Here is a 22,356-nt window from a genome sequence, read left to right as displayed (position 1 = left end):
GGGGAAAAGGTATACATATACACGACTACCACAGGGATATTGTGAAAGTCCGACAATATTCTCACAAGAAATGGCAAGCAACTTGGCGGGATTTACCCCACCAAGAGGCAGTCCGATTTTACTTTATGTTGATGATATCCTGCAGGCGGCCCCCACCCAGCAAGATTGCAAAGAAGATACCATAGCGCTATTACGATTTTTAGCCGCTGAAGGACATAAGGTAAACAAAAATAAACTGCAGCTTTGGAAAAAACAAGTCAAATACCTAGGATACGTAATATCCAAAGAGGGTAGAACATTAGATGAGGACAGAAAAGTAGCAATTTTGCAAGCACCAAAACCCACTAGCAAGAAGGAAATGATGTCCTTCCTGGGTACAACTAATTTTTGCCGGAGCTGGATTCCAAACTATGCCTTGGAATCTGCACCGATGACTGACCTGATATATAAAAAGCCTATGGCAGCACAGGACTTGTTACAATGGACACCAGAAGCAGAATCTGCTTTCTGCAGACTGAAACAGTTAATAGCGTCCTCATTAGTTCTGAGATTACCAAACTATCAAACGTTTTTTCCAAACTGTAGATTGTAAGCAAGGTTATATGACATCAGTGTTAACACAATAGCATGGGGGCAAGCAATACCCCATTGCTTATTATTCATCACAACTAGACCCAGTGGCATGGTCTTTACCTCACTGTGTACAAGCAGTAGTTGCAGCTGCAATGGCAGTACAGGCTTCGGCCTCAGTAGTTTTGTTCCACCCTCTCACATTGAGAGTGCCTCATGCAGTCGCAATTATTTTACTGCAAGAGAAGGTAGCATATCTTTCCCCTGCTAGGCATCTTTCCTGTATGACTATATTGTTGAGCCAACCATATATGACAACTGAACGATGCACGACTTTGAACCCTTCTACCTTGCTCCCAACCCCTGCAGATGGCACACCACACTGCTGCCTGCAGGTGATTGAGCAAAAGACACTGCCTAGAAAAGATCTCACAGATGTCCCCTTGAATGATGCCGAGGTGACATACGTGGATGGCTTGTGCAAAAGGGGTCCTGCAGGACAGAATCTAGTAGGATATGCAGTAGTTTCTGATACTGAGATTATAGAAGCGAAACCTTTACCACACAACTTATCTGCACAGGCAGCAGAATTGATTGCCTTGACACGGGCATGTACCTTAGCAAAGGGTAAATGTGTGAACATTTTTACTGACAGCCAGTACGCCTTTTCTTTTTTTTTTTAAATAATCATTCTTTATTATTTTTTCAATTTGTTCATACAAACATTTGACCGGGATATACACAGGTAATTTCCAAACAATACTACTAACAATCCTACAACATATGTACATTATATACATGAATGCTTCCATTTTTAAACAAAAAAGAACATCTGAAGAGTCTTATCAATAGGTATTATATCTTATAATAATTTCATTTCTGTTAAAGTTTGACTTTATAGTATTTATATCCAAGGGTTATCCTGGGTTCCGTACATTAAGCCAATATAATGTTGAAAATTTGTTCCCAGATCTTCAGATTATTTATGTTTGGTATGTTCATTGATTAGTAATTTGTGGGCTAGTATGTGTTTTATCGCTAAAATCTTAAAGTTGTCCCATGAAGTTTGCGATGGATTCAACCAATTAGTTGCTATATAGAGTTTCATTAACAAAAAGATATTCATAAGTATGGTCATTTGGAATCTAGATAGATTATTTGGGGGGATATGTAATATAGTAAATTCCCAGGAAAGCATTGAAGTTTGATAACCCACCTTCTGCAGTTGTAGTTTTAAGGAATTCCATAGTTTGTATATACATTTACAGCTACAGAACATATGAAGGAGATCAGCAGTTTCATCTTTACAGTATGGGCATTTAGGAGAATTTTTAGGGTTAAATTTAGGCAAGCTAAGACACGTATAGTAAGCATTAAGTATCATAAGTTGAGTAAATGTTAACTTTGGGAGGGAAATTGATTTTATTGTTAAATTGATTGCTTTTACTATTTTACTATTTTCAATCAATGGTATTTTTTCTTTCCAATAATTTGACAAAAGGACTTGATCATGATAAATAAAATCTTTTATTAGTTTATATGCAGATGTTATACACTTATTGTCTTGTAGGAGGGCTTGCCATAAATTTGTACATTTCGTTAAGTCCTGATCATTAATTTTTAAATCTTTAAAGTAACTTATAGATAAATCTTTGATCTGTCTCAATATTATTAAATATGATTTGGGTAGGTTCAGTTCCTGTCTTAATTCATGAGCCGAATATTTCAAATAAGGGTATATATCCCGTAACTTTAAATTTATAATAAGTGGAAAATTTTTTAGGTCTATTAATGGATTATTAATTCTCAGGTTTGGATTCCTATGAAAAGGTTGTAAGATCATCAAGTGTTGGATAAGATTTAATGAACTGAAGAGATTTTTGTAATAATGTTATATATATTTTAGTATGCTCCATTAGAGAAAATTATTTAAAAGTATCTTTTCTTAGGAAAGGTAATGATTTAGGATTAATTTTCAGACTCTCAACATGTTTGTAATTCAATCTTATCCAGTTAGGGGACCAATTATTAATATGTGTATCATAATTAGCAATTCTTAAAATTCTATTGGCATTTATTATTAAGTAATATTTTTCAAAATTGGGTAATTCTAAACCCCCTCTGTCTTTTGGGGTAATTTTAGTTTTCCTTGGTTCCCATATAAATTTAGCAGATTCCGTGTGAAGTTGTTTAAAGAACTTCTTTGGGATAAGAACCTGAGTAGATCTGAAGATATATAATAACCTAGGAGTACGCTTTTTTTACTGTACATGTTTCTGCGCAACAGTGGAAAAACCAAGGAATGATAACATCTACTGGCAAACCTATTAATCATGCACAGTTTATTCTAGATCTCTTAGAATCTATTCAGTTACCTCAGAAAGTAACTATTTGTAAAAGCACAGCGCATACCAAGCAACAGGATAGGATTTCAAAAGGTAATGCGAGAGCTGATACAGCTGCAAAGCAAGCAGCTTCAGAAGTATTTCTTTTGAATAAGGAACTACAACTCTCTGAGATTTTAGACTTAGAAATGTTAAAGACAATGCAGACACTCACTACACAAGTTGAGAAACAAAGATGGGTGAAACGAGGAGCAATTCTCGAAAAGGGGCTGTACATATCTAAAGAAGGGAAACCTATATTACCATCTAATTTGTTTAGATATGCAGCTTTGTTGAGCCATGGGCAATGTCATGTCTCAACAGGGGGGATGGTACAGCTGGTGAACAGAGTGTTCACAACATATGGATTTACAAACTATTCTAAAAAATGTTGTTTGATGTGCCGCATTTGTAACAAACATCATGCACAAGGGGCGTTAAAGCCCAAGCAAGGGAGTTTCCCTACACCACCGTATCCATTTCATACTATCTGTATGGATTTCATAGAATTGAACAAATGTGAAAATAAGAAGTATTGTCTTGTCATTGTAGATATGTTTTCCAAATGGGTGGAAGCCTTTCCTACCAAAAATCCAGATGCAGCTACGGTAGCGAAAGTCCTTGTAGAAATCATCCCTAGATTCGACATTCTGAAAAGGATCTACAGTGACAACGGTACACACTTTGTAAACCAAACCATACAACAGTTAAGTAAGCATTTTGGCATTTCTTTAAAAAATCATTGTGCATACCATCCGCAATCTGCAGGGCTAGTTGAGAGGCATAATGGAATTTTAAAGAATAAGTTAAGAAAATTAATAGCAGAAACAGAAAAGAAATGGGTGTACTGTCTGCCCCTGGCACTGTTGAGCATGAGAACTGTTCTGACTGCAAAACGATTGACTCCTTTTGAAAAAGTATTTGGAAGGGCTTATTATATACCCCAGTGGAAACCTCTCATGCCTGCAGACCAGGAAGCCGACTGTACACTAGCCGAATATACGAAAAATTTGTTGAATTCTAAACATCTGTTGCACTCAAATTCCGTTTCAGATAAAGAACAAACCGAAACATCAGAAGTGGCAGTGATCCCAGGGAATTGGATCTGGGTGAAAGCTATCAAAAAGAAGAATTGGACGTCACCAAAGTGGGAAGGTCCATATCAAGTGCTTCTGTCGACACCCACTGCAGTCAAAATCGCAGAGCGAGCCTCATGGATCCACCTGACACACTGCAAACTAGTTAAGAACTTTGACCTGGACAAAAATCATGTCACATGTCAAGAGCAAAAATGATAGAATCCAGAAAAATCCAAATAAAACTACTCGGAAGAGTTGGAGAAAACAGGAATGCAGAACAACCATTTCCTCAGAAGTATTGCATAATCATCCTGTTAACTGTACTAGTGACAATAATCTTTTTGTTGTGGCCATTCCTTTTCCCAGGCACACAAACTGAACTGAATAAACGTGAAGCATTGCTCATAGACTGGCACCCAAACTTCAACACTTACCATGCCATCAAATATGTGTATGCTGAGACTTTCAATGTTTCCAATTGCTGGATTTGCACAGCTTTGCCGACAGCATACGGTGGGGTTATTAATGACTTGTCCCCCTAGGAGTCAACGAGACCTGGGAAAACTTGATTTATGATACATCAACTGTTACATCACAAGATAAAATAGCATTGCACTTTGTCTTTTCCACAAAAAGGGACTGTGTTTTTTTATAAAAATGATACTGTTCAGGTGGGTTGGAGCAATTGTAATGTGACTGTTCCTTATAGATGCTACACTAAAGCTAATAACGCAGGTTCTTATTGTAATACAAACTATGATTCATTTTTTGAATTGATGCACAAAACAACTGATGAAGTAAATCATGATTCTGTTCTTATAAACAACTGTCTATAATTGATAGAAAAATGTTTCATGCAGGACAAGTGCATATTCATAGTAAAGTTACTACTAAAGTAGAGGATTGTTATTTTGTATGTGGTAGGAAAGCATACAAGTGGTTACCTGAGAATTGGTCCGGCAGTTGTTTTTGGGCTACCTGGTTCCAGCCATATGACACACAGCAGTCTTACCTCGAGGAAAAATTTGGAATGTCCGAGAGGTCGTCAAGAAACCTGTAAATCCAGTGGGGAAAATCGATGTGCACTGGAAAAACCATCATTCTATAGGTGATAAACTGACACACATGAACTTGAGTGACAGTGTTATATTGTGGGCAGGCATATCACCAGCATATGGAGCAGTGAAATCGATCTGGGAGCTGAGAAAACTGTGTAAACTTCTCAAAGTAATGAGCAATGCAACTTTTTCCACTCTAGAAATGGTGACTGATGAACTGAATGCCATGAGAACTGTAGTGCTTCAAAACCGCATGGCTCTCGACTTCACCCTGGTACTTGCGCTTTAATCCAGGAGGAGTGCTGTTCATATATTCCTGACCATAAACATGAGATAGACAATCACCTTGAGGTAATTCAGCAAGTGTCGGACATGACCAAACCAGGACCAAACCCACTGACGGACTTTTTCCAGAAATGGTTTTGGGGGGGGGGGGTACTATCCTAATGAACATCCTGATTGCCATTTGTGTAGGAATGATCCTACTGGGAGTATGTGTTTGCTGTGGCATCCCCTGCATGAAAAGACTGATCAAAGACCTTATAGACATGTCAGTTTCAGAAACCTTATATCAAGGTGCTGAGTTTGAAGAACTGTTAAAAAATTGAAAATGCTTTCATAAGTTTAAACCGAATGACTCTCAACTGCAAATCCTGAGTAGGAAGAGGTTAGGGGAAGCAAATATGCTTATTTTGAAAGTAGAATAAAAGTATTAAAAGGGGGGAAATGTTAGAAAAGTATGTATTAGTAATATGCTTAGTGCATTTAAGGTTTGAAAAGGGTTAACACATTTATTCTATTTCACACTGCATAAATCTGTACAAACTGCAGAAGCTTTCCAATCTTGTATTGTCATGAAATATGTGCAGTTATAATCTTTGCTTATGCTCTGGAAATTTACAGGGAAGCAGATAATTTCTGCTTGTGTCAGGAAAATAATAAATAGATGTATCACTTGTATTAATGTTATGAGATTTAGACAAGGAGTTCTGCTTATGCTGTGAGAAAATACACAGCTGTAGAAGCTATTGATAATAAGAACAAAGACTGCTTGAAAATATGAACTGCAATCAGCGTTTACTTGTGTCTAAGCTAGAAAAGTACCTTGAAATGTAACGCATGTATTAGAACTACACAACAGAAGCTTGTAGCAGGCTAAAGCCCCCAAGGTCAGGTTGTTTTTCTCAAATGTTTTTCATAAATCCAGTCATGTCAGCAGAAAATCTGAGTAACATCTGCTGTAGAACAATACAGAAAGTTGTGTTTAATTACGTCAACTATAGAAAGCAACGTTTTGTAGAACAGTATAAGAAGAGCATACTTCCTGTTAGTACTTAGGCAAAATCATGTATGTGCATGTTGTCTCCTTGCTGCAAGTAATAAAAGGTGCCATACCTGAACCTAACGTGAATTGGTCTTTGAAGTTTTTTCCTTTGACACTTAACCTTTTTGGTTCCAGAAGTGCCACCTGTGACTCTAACCACATGGGTACTATCAGATAACCATTTAGCTATCCACTACACAGTAAAAGGATTTATATTCAAATTCACAAGTTTATCAATAATAAGTGCATGGAGAATATTGTCAAAGGCCTTGGCCAGGTCTAGGTATGCTGTATGTACTGCAGAACCACTATCCACTGTTTCAGGTTACTTTTTCAAAGAAATTAAAGAGATTAATGTAGCAAGCCCTTCCTTTGACAAATAGTTGAGGGATCACGGTTAAGACATTTTCAAGGTCCAGGTTATGAGGTCTGAGTGAATGTCTTCTATAGCTTTATATATGAAGCTAGTGAGAATAATGGGCCTATAGTTACAAGGGTCCATGGTTGGGCCACCCTTATTTAATGTATTATAGGTTCGTAGATTAGTACTAGGCTAAATGCCCTGACAAGACAAACAACTTAACCATTAGGCCACCCTCCCAACCCTAGTGTCATCCTTGTGCAGGGGCCATGCTAATCTTCGCTGTATCGTTCCAATTTTAGTATATGTGCTGCCGAAGCAAGCATTACTGTGGGGGCTTTCCAGGTTTCAAGAATGTAATCTGTGCAGAGGCTCAGATTAAAGAGGTAAGTAGTGGTTCAGAAAGGACTTATTTGGCACTGATAACCAGGCAACCTACTGCTTCATTTTTGAGTTGGCTGAGAGGTACAGGTAGCAGCTTTAGCCCTGGGATCCTTTAGAGGAGGATTTCAAAAGAATTTACTTAGGTCATCAAGTAACTGAAGGTTTGCTTCTGATAAGTCCTTAAACACAGAGCTGTTTACCTGTTTTAAAGGAAAGGATGACTTAATTATGACCTGACGTAACAAGGCATAATGATACATACAGACGTGTGCAAGAAGTGGCCATATTTGTGAGAATTAGATCAAAGATATTCAGTCTGCTAGAAGGATGTTAAACTACTTATGAAAAATCAACAATTATAGTGTCAATAAATGTTACTCTGACTGTTTGAGGAAAGTGACTGCTTTTAATTTCACTTTTATATGACCAGCTTTTATCTGAGGTCTGCTAAGACTACCAGAAGGATGCTATCCTAACAATATGTTTCCTTAATGGAGGCCGGTCACTGCTTCAGTGCTGTATTTAGCAGTTTGGAAACATCTCAGCATAAGACTTTGACAGAGGGTATGGAATTATCAAAAGTATTAATGGATTAATACCTTCAAATCCTCAGAAAGGGACTGGATTCATCCAAGAATGTCTCCTGATAACTGACCTTCTTGGAGCAGCCCTGGATGTTGAATCCAATAGCATCATACTCTGAAGTATATACTTTTTTTCCCAAAATGGTCAAGCAATCAGCTTTCCATGTCACTGAAAAGAATATTCTACCCTAAAGTCAAGAAGTTTCTTAGCAGTTTCCAGGGGCACTATCTGATCAACAAACATATTTCTACACAGAAACTTGCAAAAATTCTGAACCCTATAAAATCTCTTGGGTCACTCACTCACAGGTAGAGGGGAATGGGAATCTTGTTTCAAGGATGCTTCTTGAAAAACATCCAAAAAGAGATTCTTGGATTGGAGGACTAACCATGGTCTTAGGGGACCCAAGACCCAGAAAGTTCCAGAATCTCTTTTGGGAGTCAAAGCCCTCTTGAGACTACCCTTCATGTGGTCTCTTACAATAATAGTGTGTGTTCCCCAATAACATACACTATGCTGATGAAATAAAGGTCAAAGTGCTCTCACCACCTGTGCTGAAGACTAGAGGGAAGTAAAGCTATCACATGTGGTTCAGTTCAACCTCATCTTCAGAATCAGAGCAGTCTCAGTTACTTTATTTGGTGACACCCTCTTATTTTTGGATGGTGGACCTCTAGACACAGACAGTTGTTTTGAATCTGGCAGCAGGCTATACAAAAGAAACCCTGAGTCAACTTAGTCTAATCCTCAAAGAAAGACTGGCTGGTGCTACTGGCTGGATGGGGAGTATCTGCCAAAAGACAGCTGTCTAGGCATAAGAGGCTCTTTAGGTATAGGTGCAAGGGTGTTATGTGAGTAGGCAGCCACTGGTGATTTGAGGATCCTACAGGCTAAGTCCCAGATTCCAATCTGAGGGCTCAGATGCCCCCTTTGACAGTAACTAAGGATTCCACACTCCCCTTCTTTGATAATCAAATTTTGTTCCAAAGTGGATGTCACAGATGGTGAAATATGAGGAGTACATGGCCAGGTCTTTGGTCTAGTGTCTTGTGCTTTGGGCTGCACACATGACAGTCTCCCCAAAGCAAAATGTCGGAAGCCTCAGCAATAACAGGCATCAGAACCTGGAGCTGTTCTAGTGCCTCTGAAAAGCTAGCACACTTGAACCTAAGGTTTCCAATGACCCTAAAAGTTAAGGGGTTTCCCTCTTTTCATCCCTATGGATGCATTTCTCATTTTTGTTTCCATGATGGATGTCTATGCCAGCCGCTGCAGCTTTTCTGCAGACATGGAGGATGACTTTAATAGGAAAGAAAGTATCTAGTTGAACTGAGGCTTTCTTGACATCTCTTCACAGTCTTTGGATGAAACACCTAGCAGAAATTATAGCCAGCTATGTCATGTGTACTTAGGCAGAAAATGTGGAAGTCGTTACGTAGTACTTGGCATATACAAGCACTGATGGTCGCTTGCTTCAGTGTGGACATACCTCATACCTTCATGCCTGAAAGACTATTTTCTGGACTTTAGCTCACAAATAATCAAATACCCAGAATTGCAAAGACAGGGAAAGAAAGTAGTACCCTATTGGGTACTTATCACTCTCTTGTAGTGAGCTCATACTGCAAAAATGAAGTGAGGATGGTGGGGTGCAGATGCCACCTATATACCAGGTATGCAAAGAGGTCTGATGTAACATCAGCCCAGCCATGAGAGAATGGTGCTCCATTCTGAAAGTCAAGGCAGATACACTCAGCCAATAGCAGATATCTCCTTATAGATTATAAATGCAACACTGTCTTACAAAAAACAATGTTTTTGCAGGAAATTGTTCAATACTCCAAAGTTTCTCCCCTTCAGTTTCTTTTTGTACATTTATTTTCTTTTTGTACATTTATTCTGCTATATATGAGACAAAAAGTAACTTTCTAGGAACAAAACAAGAGCACAGCAAACTTGGATGGTATGCTATGTCCCTGTTTTGCCATGATAACCATGGATGTGTGACCCATGCAACCGCTACTGGACTCTTGCTTTCTTACTTCCATTTTTACTTGGTATCGTTCAAGTGTTTTTCCCACAACTTACCTTTGCAGCACAGCATGTGGTGCATAAACTGCTGAACAGCATTCATTTTTGCCCTATTACTGAAAGTTTTCAGCTTCTGCATAAAAAACAAAAAACATAAAACTTGTATTTTCTGCAGATGGATGTCAGTGGGTGTACATGTCAAACTTTAATCCCAATGGTGTTAGTGAAGAGAAAGCATGAAGTATGCCACAAATTTTAATGGACGAACAGCCACGCATGCTCAGGCACCACATAGTATCCCCTGAGGTGACATGACCAAGGGATACACTAACATTTGGGCCATGGTTTAATAAAAAGTTTACAACGGTTTTTATTAAAATATACCTCAAAAATGTTAAGGACTGACAAAAGTAAAAATACATCATGCTCTCTAGATGCTGTTATGCACATACGAAACATCAAGAAATCACATTAAGTGTGATTCAATAATATCTGTGTCTTATGTTAAATGTTTTTGAAACAAGGTTTTACTTGATGCACCAACAAGCAGTAAATATTCTGATACACAGGTTCATACTTAGTGCAGTCTAACTTTTTTGACCTAATTGCACAATAAAACTTCTTTGTCATTGAACACACTGTCTAAATACTGTTCTGAAAGGTTTTCATTTTTTCACTTCCCCCATGTTGATGGAGAAGTACGATCTGTACATTGTTCTGTACAGGGTTTTATGTATTTTGTCATAAACTTTGTGCTATGACCCAGCATGCATCTGCTTGGGGACATTTGCTTTGTTACACTCAGGGTCATACTTTTCCATGTAAGGAAGATGACAGACAAGAATATGACTCACACCTCCAGGTTTGTAACTCTGGGTTTTGACCTATTAACTACACTTACAGACCTGTAATTTTACGTTTTTTTTTTTCTGGTTTCAACATTTATTTTCATTAAAATGCATCTTCTTTTTTTGTCATGCAAGATCCGTAAGTACCGGAGATTGACCCTGTGATCATTGCACAGTTCTCTTCTAAAGCATCACACTTCATTAGACAACAAAGCTGCAGTGTTGAAAGATTCTGTGACTCAACAATTTCACTTCCAGTTCTCCAAGTACCATTACTGGACTAGATATAAATTCTAAGAACAAATGTTACCTAGTAGATCCAATTTCAGAAAAGATCAAAGAAAACAGATTAAAAGTATTTATTTTGTTTTGCAAGAAAAGAAAAATCACAATCCTTAGACTCAACTTTTCTGGCTTCCTGCTGCATATGCAATTGAATTACTTCTTATTAAAGAATATTCCGAGTGCTGATCTGTTATATAGAACATGGTAATTTTGGCAGCACAGATGCACTGCATCTCCTATATATTTAAAAAAAAAAAGTTAATTTATTCTTGTTTCCATTGAACTACTCTCTACATTTAACAGTATCATCACTTAATTTATGCATACTTAACATCTACTACTGCTTTGCCAGCTACATTAAGTACCAAGCAGATCACGGCTTGTGCCACTCTTGTACAGTAAGTGCAGCCCCCCGATCCAAAAAAAAAAAAGTCCCAAATCATCTTCACCAGATTATCTTCTGCTTTTCCTGCACATGTGCCCAACCAACTGTAATCTGTTCTCATTGACCTTTTCTGTAATTGGAGCTACTCGAGCTTCTGCTCTTGTGTTCTCATTTCTTTGTCTGTCCCACAGTGTGCATCCTACCACCTGTCGCAGGCACTTCCATCACCTCTTGCTTTTTCATCTGCTCTGCCTTTACTGTGCTGGTTCCTGTACCATACAGTTGTACTTGTCGCACCACTGTTTTGTACACCTTACCATTCAGGTTCTATTGGCATTCTTCTGTCATATACTACACCTGACACTCTATGCCAGTTGGCTGCAGCCCCTGTGATTCTAGCTTTGACTTCTTCATTCAAACTTCCCTTCTCTTTAGCCACTCCTCCCAGATATTTGAAGCTGTTAACATGTTCCATTATCTTCCCTTCTACCTCATTTCTCAGCTTCTTCAAATTTCCCCAGTTTCTTGCCATTACCACTGACTTACCTGTACGTAGTTTCATCCCATGTGCCTTCAAGTTTTGCATCCCATTCCCCTATCCTTGCTGAAGTTCTTGCTCATAGAGTCTGCTTGTAATGGCACATCATCTGCATACAGCAACTTTGTTGATCTGTCCCCTCCAACCTGTTTGTTAATGTAGTCCATCACCAGTATGAACAGCAATGGGCTCAGATCTGAGCCCTGGTGCACAGCCACCCCCACTGGGAACCCCTCTGTGAGAATGGCTGAAAAAAACAGACTTGCATATACCAAGTCCAAGGTGGCAACTTCTCAGAATATGCCCTTTTGTCTGAGGTATTGTGATCTTGGAGTTGAAATCTATACATTTGGGGAATGTGGGAGGCTCGCCCCCAATATCAGGGGTGCAGGGGGTATACCCTCCCCTGAAAAAAGCAAGTTTAAAGAAGAGTGATGTTTGATATTCACTCTTGTCTTGCACTTTTGTCTCCCCCCACCTACCATATGACAGCACAACTTCCCTTAACAGTAGATGCGCACAACTTCCCTTAACAGTAGATGCTCAAATAATCAGTGCTGAGGTAGACTTACCTATACGGGTTAAATTCTGCCAAGGATATAACAGCAAGCCAGTTTCCAAAGCTTAAGGGTATTTTCCACATGCCCAAACTGTCCGGCGGATCAAGCTGAGGTGACTAAAAGATATGTTTGGGGGTGAAGCCCTTCAGAGCTTTCCTGCTAGCAGAGAAGGGGAGGCTGAGCCCTGGAAGGACAATGCCAGGAGCAACAAAAAATGTCCACACTGTGGAATAAAAAAACTCCCCGAAATGCAAGGGGGATGGAGAGAGGGAACAGCTACTGCAGTAGTGATCATTTGGACATCTACTGTTATGGTAAATTTAACTTGCATAACTGCACTATGGTCATCATAGTGATCACTGCTGCAGTAGCCTTAGCTATATGGATAGATTACCTTAAGTAACTACACCTGGAAGATGGAAGAAGAGTCTATGAGCCCTTGGAGAATTATCATGCAAAGCTTGATCTGGACCTAGAAAATAAATCAAGCTTTTACTGCTTTGCAACAGTATGTACAGAGGCCCAAGTAGCAGCTTCTAGAATACTAGAATCCCACCCTTTCCAAAAAGCCATAGAGGAAACCATGGTACTGTTAGAGTGGGCCTTGACTCTGCCTGAACAATTTTGTTATAGTGAGTATAACATAAGGTAATAGCCTTAGACAACCATTTATAAACAGTCTGTTTTGACACAGGCTACCCTTCTTATCTGTACCTAAAATGAACAACTGATCCGAATACCTGAAAGACTTGGTTCTGTCAAGATAATACCAGAGTTGCCTGTGGACATCCAGGACATGGGAGTATCCTTTATTCCTCATTTTTAGTTTCTGGAAAGAAAATAGGACATGAACAGTTTAGCTTAACATAAACTCAGATACCACTCTAGGCATAAAAGGATTAGTTCTAAGAAACCCTGTCACTAAGGAAAATAAGATGGGGTGACTCATCATGAGAGATTCCAACACAGATACTCTTCCTGCAGAGGTCAGAGCATTCATTAACATTGTTTTCCATGTTAAGAACCTCAGGTCAGCCAGATTAGCTGGTTAAAATGACCAAGTGTTAGCTTCTCTAGCGCAAAATTAAAATCCCAAGGAGCGGTCACCAGTTTTCTTTCAGGCCTCTTATGCTAATAACCTTTCAAGAGCATTTTGACATCAGAATACATTGAAAGAGGAGGATCCACTGGCAAACATGTTAAAATGGACAGTAAATGAACATTGATAGAGAAATTAGAAAGGCCATAGAATACTAACTCACACAATTATAGAACCAGAGAAGAACTAGCCCTGAATGGGGGCTGGTTTTCATTTGTTAATGTACAATTTTCTAGTAGCAGACTGTCTTACCTCCATTAAAACCTGCTGCATGTATACAGTAATCAGGTGCTTTAAAGGAATTAAGACCCAATCATCCTGGCAGTCAAAGTTGACAGATGAAGGAGAGTATCAAAACATCCCCATTTCTTGTGGGAGTAGATCCAGTCTGTGAGGAAGCTTGGCCCTGGCCATTTCCAAAAGAAGGGAGAACCACAGTTGCCTGGGCCAGAAGGTAGGATTCCTTCTGATTCTTCAGAAGTACCCTGGATATTAGAGGGAAGGGTAAAAAAAATACAGGAAGATTTTTGTCCTAGGAAATAAAAGGCATGTAATAGTTGATTGTTCAGAGAGAAGGCAAATAAGTCTACTTGAAGAACTCCCTATAGATGGATTAAATCTTGGAAGGCACCCAATCTAGTTTCCATTCATGAGGTCTGCCCTGCTCCTGCTAAGCTTGTCTGCCACAAAGTTTTGTTCTGATTTAATGTAGTATGACTGCAGAGTGAAACTGTGCTGTGAAGCTGCATCCAAAGCTAACATGGCTAGTCTGCAAAGGGGATACAACCTGGTTTCCTCTTTTTTGTTGATGTACCACATGACAGTGTCAGTAACCACTTGAAGAGGTCCCAGGGACCAAAGCTGGTTCAGGGAGTTGAATGCCTTGATCAGGGCAAGCATTTCCTCGATAATTATGTGCTTGTGTCTGTCCTTGGTTCCCCACAACTACTGCACTTTAAATCTCCTGAAACTGCTCCCAAAGTAAATTCTGAAACACCTATGGTGACTGACTGCTTTAGAGAAGGGGAGACCTGGGTTTAAAAAATATCTGTCGTCTCCAGCAAAAGATTTCTCTTCTGACAAACCCCAGCACTAGGACTTGACAGGATAAAGGGTGTTGATGCTGGGACCAAACAGATTTCAGATACTACAATATTGTTCTCATGTGTTGTCATGTCAGGGGTATCATGAGAATCATAGATGTCATGAGACCCAAGATCCTGTGGTATTCTCTTGCTGAGACCAAAGTCAGAGCTGAAAATCCTTAAAAATAGATCTAGATAAATATCTGTTTTTCCTGTGGAAGAAAAACTCTGAACTGGGTGTCTAGTTGAAATCCCTGGAACACAGTCCTGTGTGAAGGAGTCAAGAATGACTTTTGAATGTTCGCTTGGAATCCCAGTTCATGTAAGAGATCTCTCACCTGAGAGAAAGATTCCTGACACTTGGAAAAAGACTCTGTAAAGATAAGCAAGCCATCTAATTATGGACAAATGTGGCTATCCTCTAGCCTGCAATGAGCTATAATTGGAGCAAGACACTTTGTGAACACTCTTTGGTGCAGTGGATAATCTAAAGGGTAAGGCAGAGAACAATGTGATCCAGACTCACAAAACCTTAAGGCACATCTAATGTCTGGATGAATAGGGATGTGCTGATAAAGTCTAACGTTGCCAGGAAACTTGAAAGAGGAAAAAGAGGTAACAAGTTGTGAAGTGACATCATTTTGAATTAAGGCATCATCACAAACATGTTTAGGAAAGAAGTATCCAGAACTGGTCTCCAAGCATTTTCTTTCTTTGGCTCTAGGAACATCCTTGAATAAAAATCGTTCCCTACCTGTGAAGAAGGAACTGATTCTATCACTCCTCAGGACACCATCTGATGAAGAACCAGTAGAAAGAAAGAGTCTGATCTGGAGTATGAGGAATAACCTCCTGGAAAGGAGGAATTTCCTCACACTGCCATCTGTAACCTTAAAGAATGTTTCAGACAAATGGGCTCTGAAAATTAAACTGTTGCCAAACAGAAAAATGGAGCTTCAGACTTTCTGGAAGAAAAAAGGGGTCAAGGTGGTAGGGGTCACACGATCTCTTCAATAGTCATTCAGACTGTTGGACTGTCCTTGGTTTTGGGAGGTTTGAGACATTTTTTTGGAACCCCCTTGCCAGAGGAGTAGCTAGGTCATCTGGAGTGTCCCTCCACCTAAGGAGGGAAACAAAAAATGTTGACTGAGGCAGTGGGGAGGACTTCCATAATGCAGACCAGGAGCAAGTCCAAACAGGAAGTTTTACTGAAAGTTTAAAGCATTTTCAGAGTAAATCATTTAACTGTCATGAAGGGTAAAAAAAATGTTGGCCTGATTTCAGTCTCTTCTATCATCATTTAATTTGGCGATAGGTTTAATGTACCATGAAAGTTCCATGGCACATTAAAGCCTTCTGTCAGATGAAATAATGAAATTAGAAAACGGTTTAATGTTTGCTATACCACCAGACAGATGTTCTGGCCCCCAAACTGGTTAACTTCGGAGGAAGTGACTGCCATAATCAACCAGAGTACTTCCTGTTCAGGCCACAGAGCAAAAAATACTTACTAAAACCGTTTGGATACAAACGTTCATCTAAAAGGCGCATCACAAATACTTTGCCAAGTGCGTAATACCTTTTTTACCTCCTTTCCATTTACTAGATAAGCTCACTAATCCTAAACTGTGATTCATCTTACCACACAGTTAACGCTCCAAATCCACTGCACATAATGTAAATTACATAATCTTACAGGTCTCTCTCAGCTCCCTTAACCTAGTAGTAACTACTCCAGGGCTTGTACTACTTTAACTCTATTTTCACCTTTCTGTTCCAGTTTTGTAACTGTTCATGTATGCGTTTTCTTAGGTTATCTTAGATCTTGTGCGTATATGTTTGTCGCGGAGTCTATGCTTACTGAAATATTAATTACCATTGTTATGGAAGATGCTGTTGTGGAACCATAGAATTGCTAAACAGACAATGCAAAGACCGAATATTTTTTTTAATGTCTGTCTCTTCTCACTTCCAAATAAAATATATGGTAAATAAAATGAACACACGTAATTCAGACAGTAGCTTAGAACATAAATTTACAAGTTCAGGATTTGGCACAATCCACATCTATTTACAGGCGAAATCCAACTGCCAACATAAAAAGCTATACTATAATAGCTTGACTACTGTGCTACATACAAAATGTAGTAATATGAGCAATGACAGCAGCCATTCAGAGGTGTGCACTGTTATCTAATATTATTGTGCAAACCCCCACGGATGTTGAGTCAATGTGACCCCAAAGGCAACTTGGGCAAGTGCACGATGACTAAGAGAGTATGCTGCCAATATGAAATTCCCACACCACTCTTCCTTTTGTAAAATATCAAGCTACAGCCGTCACATAAAATCTAGACTAAAGCAACATATTCAGTGCAGCCTGCAGTCTGCTAACTGGCTGTCGGCTCTTTTATCACTTCTTAGTAGAAAACAGCTCGGGTCTTAAGTATGCAAAAGTAAATGGTAAGAAAAAATGGATTTGCTGTGTCAACATTAAGTGTAGGTTTGAGAGTTCAAATTTTCAGCCAGGTAAAAGTACAATACACATAGAACCATCTCTGAAGCTAGGATCTGAACTGGACTGGACACTGATGCAATTTCTCTTATGTATGTTAACATATTGAGTAACTGAGCAATGAATAAGCATGTTATACATGCATGAAATTCCATGGAAGTCCTTCACATGAAAGGAAGGACATTTGTGGTATTCTTACTCTGAACTCACTATCTTCCCTCCCTGGGATCCACCACAATATGTACAGCAAGTCAACAACAATGAATCAAAGCAAAAACTCTACAACAAACTGTATCCAGGAAAAAACAAAGAAGCTAATGGAAGATAGAAGTAAAATTGACATGCATCAGAGCAAAGCAACATACAAAGATCTTGCAAACAAACATTCCCAGAAAATTCTTAAGGAAAAATCATTCACAAAAGTCCAAATCAGCAAAAATAATTAATTATAGATAAAAGCACCCTTGATGAAATAAGAACTAATCTTCCCTTCCCTTAAAACTGGGTAACAATCACTGTTTTTACTGAATGGACTTTTCAGTGATCAACTAATACATAAAAAAAAACAGCGTTGATGAATTAAGAACGTTCATCTCTTTCTTCCCCCTCCATAAAACAGCATAGCATTCATTGAAAGTCCAATCAATAGACATGATCAAGTAATAAATAAAAACGGCCACGATGAATAAAAAACTCTTATTTACACCCCCGCACCGCATACACCCATTGAACAGCCAGCAAAGCTGTAATAACCAGCACTGACAGGGTACCTCAAAATTCGGCCTCTATTCCATTCCTTAAAAATCAGTTACCACTTATCAGAATCCAGGATAATAATCAGGGACAGCTCAAGGACACTTAATATTAGGGTTGTAAACTAGAGTCACTGACAGAATAAGAGAATGTAAATTAATAATATACATTTTCTGAAATAAAGATTAAGAAATTGGTAACTCTGGTGTCAATTTATGACGTGTATTTCACCACATTGTATCCTAAAGTCACCAGTTTTTGAAGGGATTAAGTGGTAAAGCACTAAAATTCGATTCAAAAAATCAGACACCGATGAGAGGTATAACCTTAATTCAGAAAAAATGCACCTATTTTTTGATTGAGAAAACAAACCAAACCATTACTTCTCCACTACTCCCAGAGTTTTCAGCGTAGCAATACAAGATATGATCATTTATCTTCTTAAGAGCCAAAAACTATACAAAACTTTGTGCCACACTAATGCAGCTACAATCATACATTACTGGCAATTGTGTCAAAGTCGAACTGCATTACATTTTAATTTGACCCATCCCAGTCCACCACTGCCAGACAGCTGATACTCAGATTCACATTTGGATTTAGGCATATGTAAACACAGTAAAATAACAAATATTACATTTTATGTATATACATAGACACACACACATATATATATATATATATATATATATATATATATATATATATATATATATATATATATATATATATATATATATATATATATATATATATATATGCTATTCTATGATTGAATTATGGACAGTTACCTGCTGACTGACTAACAGTTTCTTCCATTTCCAGGCCCCAAGTTAAAAAAGCAAGGTCCCCAGCCATTCACTCACTCCAGACGTCCAGTTGTGCGAATATCCTTTTTTTCCAGTTCAACACGCCAGGTACAAAACAAAAATCAGACTCCCTGGCTGTACAGTCACTCCAGGCTTCTAGTTTTATAAATATAAAAACAAATTCGAAACTCAAGACCAGGCACTCCAGTTTGATAAAAAAAAAATAAAATAAATAATAATAAAAAATGATATTGATATATATATATATATATATATATATATATATATATATATATATATATGTATATATATATATATATATATATATATATATATATATTTTTTTTTTTTTTTTTTGAACAAACAGCAAGCACTTGAATCAAATTGCTTCAATAAGACTAGCAAATTAATTTTTTTAAATGACATGGTAGCAGGCCTAATAACTGGCAGTTTTGCTCACCATGGGTCTCTGTACCACCCCCTCCACCTGCCCCGCCAGTTGGAAGTCTTCGAGGGCAGTGCCAGTGACTTATCGCATACATAAAGTGTAGGGATGAGCAGGTGACATAGAAAGGGGGATGAGAAGTTGCCTGAAGTCCCTGATGTCCATGTAGGATTTTTTTGTAGTTTTTCTAATCCCTGCTTCTGTTAAAGGGGAAAAAAGGACATTTATACAATTTGTTTTTGCTTCTCTAGGGTGAACTGCACCCTCTCTAAGATAGCAGATGCAGCAATTATCCCTTTCACCTCACCATTACTATGCTACTGCCCCTTGCCATTTCGTCTTTAACATCTGTTTACCTGTATTTTGTTGTGAGTGTTTATTCTGTTTTTTTTTATTTTTTTTTTGCCAAAACTGGATGAGGAAATGGAGCATCCCTTGGAAATTTCAAAAAAAGAGGGCTGAAAAATCTTAGGAGATCCCCTGGATCAGCTTGTTCTTTCATCAGACTTTCTGATTACCTTTGCAGCAGAGAGGGAAAATACCAAGTCTCTATGCAAGAGAGAATTTAAAATCTAATTTCTGACATTACCTGGGAAGGTTTTAAGAATGCAGTGATGCAAACCTTCTGAAAACAGTACCAGTGGCTGTAGGTTGGAAGAAGTATCAACAGAGTTACACAGACACACACACAGATGCACACACACACACAGGCACACGCAGAGTAAATAAGAAGTAGTGCCCGTGCAATAGAAGAAAAAGTTATCTAATGTAGATGTGTTTCCTTATAAGTTGTACATAAAATATTCCTCATACTTTCACAATTTGTCAGAACAAACTTTAACAAAAGAGCTTTTCAAATCAAAACTCTGAAAATCAAAAAACTGCAGAAGTATACACCCTTTTCCCCCCATACCCATTAATAATTTTCCCATCCTTATCAAAAAGAGTAGGATTGGAATGAACTAAGTGCTTAGATGCAGTGAGATCAACTAAAGCTACAGCTGCTGGGTCAGGTTTGGGAATAGCAGTGAGATCAACTAAAGCTACAGCTGCTGGGTCAGGTTTGGGAACAGCGTATAAAAATGTAAAAGACAGGAACTTTATGCATCCTATCTGCCTTTTTATTAATGGGTGCATGATCTAGAAAATCCTTCTGCAACAACGCATTGTATTTTCTGAGGGACTGGGAAACCTCAGAGTTCTCCCACTGAAAACACTGGCAAATTATATTAATAGTCTCAGAGAAAGAGTAACCCTCAAAGAGTGAACCAGAAATTGAGCTCCCCATTGAGTCAGAATCAGAAATCTAAGGAAAAACCCTGCTCTCTGTTCAGATTCAGAACTTGAATCTCTTCATGAAAAGACTCCCTCTTTCTTTTAACAAAAACTACTTTACAAGAAGGATCAACAGCCTGAATTAAACCCTAAACCAGACCTAGTAAACTACTCCTATCCAAAGAAAACGGAGTCGGGGAAGATGCATACTTTTTTCTTTTTGATAGGAAAAAAGGTGCCATCTGTGTTACTAATGGCTGTAGCAGCTCCCCCCAGGAACGGGTACAGCATTCTGACAGAACAGGGAAACCTTCTCTGTTCCCGCTCCCTTGCTCACTGAAGTGCCCCAACAGCCACAGAGGATATGGATAGTGGCTGCATATGCTACACCACAGGGATCTGGGATAAAAGTAGTGGTCTGGGGTACAACAAATGGCCACAGCAGAGTCACCTACCTGTGGCTGAGGCAAAATGCTAGCTTGCTGTGGCGGCAAAGACTGTTTGCTTATTTTTCTTTTTTTTTTTTTTTTTTGTGGCTGGAAGAAAGATCAGCCATGGGACCGGTAGTCTATTCCCATAATCAGGCACCTCTTTCCCATGGGTAGGCAAGCAATTGCTGGTAAACACTACCAGTCCACAAAAGTTACTTTAACAGAAAGCACACAGTAAAGCACACTTTATAACACCATGTTAGCCCCACACACAAAACTATAATAAATACAACTTATCCACATAAAAAAATGTTTTCAGTAGATTTACACTGCTTTTAAACTGAGAAAAAAATATCACTCCATTTAAAAGTATGTTGCTGTCTCGAGACAGTCTATTAAAACACAAATCTCCTAGTTTGAAATAGCTTTCCTGAAGAGGAAAGTAATAAAACATCGACAAAATTAAGAAAATGAAAGTTTTTTTTTTTACTCCCAAAGGGAACTTATCTGTCCAAAGGAAAGCACAAGCCGACCATCGATCCTGGAAAGCACAAGCCGACCATCGATCCTGGAAAGCTTCACAGGAGCATACACTTCAGCAGCATTAAAACTCTGAAGCACTTTGCACCCAAACTTGTCTTTTATTGAGCTGCCTGACAATTTTGACATATGGAAAGTGCCCTGAAGGTCTGGAAGCTGGCTTGCTGTTATATCCTTGACAGGATATAACCCCATATAGCTAAGGCTAACTGCAGCAGTGATCGATATGATGAACATCATGGAACATCCAGCTGTCTAGCTGCTTATAGACAGTTAAGTCTGAAGTCAGGATTATGGGATGATTATGCTTTGATATATCCAAATGAAGAAGACATATTAAAAGGCTTTACTTAGAAATATAGCCACTGATCCTGGGGCTGTAAAAAAAATCCATTTTAATAATGGAAAAATGCCAGACTTCATTCAGAATAAATCATTTGCATGAAATGTGACAGGTAGCAGATCCTCTGTCTTTGCCAAAGACACCAGACAGTGCACTTGTCAAGTATTGATTTCGGATGCCCACAGAATAGGAGGTTTAAACCAAACAAGTAATGGGAGTCAATAGCTTTATGGAGCTACCTGAAGGCACCATACATGACAGTGTTATGAATTTGTATGTGTAGGAAATGTAGACTTATACCAACACAATGGAAGTGAGAAGTGCTACTGAGCATGCATGACTAATGCAGCTCACAACAGTGAGATCTTTGTCAGGGGTGGTAAACAGCATGTGCAGTATATGAAAGCTTATGCAGAGAGTTTCACATCTAATGGTCTTGCCCCTTGAATTCAGATGGTGTTATCAGTACATTAGCAGGTGTCTTTGTTCCTTTTCCCACACCATGTAAGCTGGTTAAGCAGCCTCTGCATTTACACTACCCATACTGCTGTGAAGAGTTGGGATGTGTCAAAAAAACAAAAAAAGGTCTTCAGGCAAAAAGTACAGTTATGTACACTTACCATAAATGTAGATGTTAGAGTGTATTCATTCACTGTTGCAGTCATTACA

At 38.6% G+C, this 22,356-nt stretch overlaps 1 protein-coding gene and 1 non-coding gene across 5 annotated transcripts in view; both read right to left on the bottom strand.

The window, feature by feature from the left end:
• The window catches only part of ZYX (zyxin), a 1,199,731-nt gene that overhangs the window by 269,647 nt on the left and 907,728 nt on the right, over positions 1-22,356 (bottom strand). The gene's annotated exons all lie outside the window — the stretch shown is intronic.
• LOC122809866 lies at positions 6,997-7,102 on the bottom strand. Its single transcript, XR_006365980.1, has one exon. It is a non-coding gene; the product is annotated as a U6 spliceosomal RNA (small nuclear RNA).

Source organism: Protopterus annectens, chromosome 8.part0, assembly GCF_019279795.1.
Source record: "Protopterus annectens isolate FY-2018-M chromosome 8.part0, PAN1.0, whole genome shotgun sequence".
Taxonomy (NCBI): domain Eukaryota; kingdom Metazoa; phylum Chordata; order Ceratodontiformes; family Protopteridae; genus Protopterus; species Protopterus annectens.
Note: the sequence above shows the minus strand (reverse complement) of the source record. Positions and strands in the feature narration are given on the sequence as shown.